The following is a 3,086-nucleotide window of genomic DNA, read 5'->3' on the forward strand; positions in this document are numbered from 1 at the left end:
TTCGATTGTTCCAACCATACGGTGCAACATTGTAGAATTCTATAACGTTGATAGTGATATTACAACATTTCTAATATTACTAACAATGAGTGGCATTTAGTAATGCATTATTACTACTCAAGTTGCAAGACATCATCATGTGACATAACCTCTCTATGATAATATTATAATGTAATATATCCTTCTTCTTTTTTCTGTAATATCTAAATTGAACACAAGTCATGGAATAGTCACACTTGTATAGTTTAATATTTTATTTCTTGAATCCTGAATTGACTAAAATAAACAAATGAATCTAATATCTCATATCAACTCATTTATGCATGACCATGCATTTCTAGTCCCATTCGATTAATGACTCAAGATACTGCTCTATTATATATGAGGTACAAATCATGTATTGATCATTCATATTTCTCTACATAGCCTATGGTATACCCAACAAAAGTTTTTTATAGTACAACCATTTAGAAAAGACGTTTAACCGCGGGTGAGGATAAAAAAGAACTTATGAGAAATTAATCAAGGTTTCAAAGCATGTAATCATGTCAGTATCTTTAAGGTTCTATTCACTCCACCTATATTTTAGTGTGCAAAAGAGTTACTAGGAAAAGAGTTACATTTTGAACATTGAGCAGAGTAGGGGCGAAGCTAGAAAACTTTTTTAAGGGGGTGAAATTAAATTTTAATTTTTAATACCCTATATATTTATAATTTTTAAAAGATTAAATCAAATTTTTATTATTTTTAAGAGGGCCAAAGTGTAATTTTATCTTTACTAATTTTTATTATTTTTTATATAATTCGTGTCTTTTTTATTGTTGCAAATGAAAGCTTATTCTCATGTCTCTTCATAAAATATAAATATCAAATATACTTATTTGAATAGTTACATCTATTATCAATAAATTTAATTATTCAATATATATATTTGAATAGTTATAATTCTTTGTTAATTAACCTAGCAACATAACTTTCGATATTTATGAGACATACCTTATCACTATAAATAGTGAGAATTCTTGATCAGTAATTAAGTATATAATTTTTAGATCACTTATAATATTTTATTTTTAACTATTGAAACATTATAAATATTTTGAAAATGTTCAATAAAACTCGATTGGGATATAATAAATTTTCCCTTTTAAATTGTTGTTAAAATTTTATAAAACAGAATATTATAATGTTTGAACACAAATTTCAAATTGATGCAAAAATAATAGTGCATTTTGAATTAATAATACTCAATCAACCTTCTAATTGCACTAGATTTCACCTGTGGGTCCAATTATTCGCTATCCCTTCCATAGGGACGTTGTATTCAAAATTCATTTCTTATAAATTAAGTATTAACTTCCTTAATTATTTTTTTCAACAATTTGTTTTTATTTTTAAGATTTAATAATATAATATAATAAATAAATATATATAAATATGAAATATCAAAAATTAAAATAAATTTAAATGTAAAAATTATCCACCGAATATATAAAAATAATTTATCATTGTACTCTTTAATTAAAGTTGTCATTTTAATTTCATGTAACTGCTTTTTTACATTCAAGTATACATCAATTTATTGTATTTAATCAAATCAGAATTAATTTGACCACGCATGCCATAAACTTGACCTAAACGCATAATTAACATACCCTAAGCCATCTTCTTATAGGTAAAAACAAAGAAGAAGAAGAAACAAATTGAAATATCTTTGAATAATCAAATCAAATAAAAAGAAATATTGGCATTGGAATTTGATTTTCCTACAATAAGAGGGGGACTGTGGGTGCAATTATCAAAGGCAAAAGGTAGGGTCATAAAACGCAAAATTGCTTACGAAATGGAATAATGGAAACAAGGTTCCAGTAATGCTCTGCTTGGATGTTGGGTAGGAATTAACACTTGATCCAAATTTTAGAGTGGTAATGACATGATGGATCACAAAAAACAAAAAACAGAAGAGAGTCCGAAGGTTGACAACCCTTTTTCATTTGTAGAAACTCATCCACTTGGATAAACAGAGATTGTTTGTTCTTCTATTCAACAGTTTGTCCAACATGATTGGGTTTTCTTTTTCTTGGATTACATTTTATTAATCGAGTTCAACAAATAATTTCCAATAAAATTATTATCTCTAAACCCAGACCATTTCAGATGGAACGAATAACCAACCCCCTGCAGAAATTTCACATTACCCTTACGCTAATAAGTTTCTTCCAATAACAGTAATATTCTGGCAAGTGTAAATTGAAGCTCCTAATAAACAAGGGTTGGCGTCGAGTTGTATCGTCTGGTTGTCATTTCATGCAAGTAAATTGGCTGGCAAATGGGGCCATGTAGCTCTCCAAATATAGCTTTCCACCTTTGACTTGCATAATACTATCACTACCTTTTTTAGAAGATAAAATTGCAGACAGGTGGGGAGCACATTAATAGGAGAGTTGAGAATGTAAACACAGGCTTACAGCTTATAACAACGGTGTTTACCTTAATGGGGATTTATGGATGACCCAAAATTCCAATTAAAATAGTAAAAAGGTGGAGGACATGGAAAGCAAAGAAGATGAAATGAAGGTCAGGGTTTATAAGGAAATGGGGTCCAAATTGCGGCACGAAAGAAACGAAGAGAGAGGTAAATAAAATCTTTGTGTCCACTTGATATATGAACCACAAGTGAGGAGAAAGTGAAGGGAAAAGGCATGATTATTATGTTATTGTTGTTTGTGTTGTACCCTTTTGTCCCCCTGCCTAGAGACCATGGATTTGATGCATTGTCTTTTATTATTGTCATGTCTGTCACACTCTCAACCATCTCCTGTTTTACTTATACTGTTCAAAATGAACATCTTTCAGGATTTTGATCCGTACACTGTATATTTGGAGATTTTTATGGGCACAAATAGTTGCATGCATTTATCGCCCGCTTGCCTAACCTTCGTGAATTCCATGGAAGCCCTTTGTTCTTTTTCACTAGAGGGGCCTAAAACTTATAATTTTGTTGAAATATTCGTTTTGAAATCAATTGGTTAAATTTACCTTTTAGATTTTTGTTCAATTATAATTAGATAAACTTACTAACAGCT

Source organism: Gossypium arboreum, chromosome 3, assembly GCF_025698485.1.
Source record: "Gossypium arboreum isolate Shixiya-1 chromosome 3, ASM2569848v2, whole genome shotgun sequence".
Classification (NCBI taxonomy): domain Eukaryota; kingdom Viridiplantae; phylum Streptophyta; class Magnoliopsida; order Malvales; family Malvaceae; genus Gossypium; species Gossypium arboreum.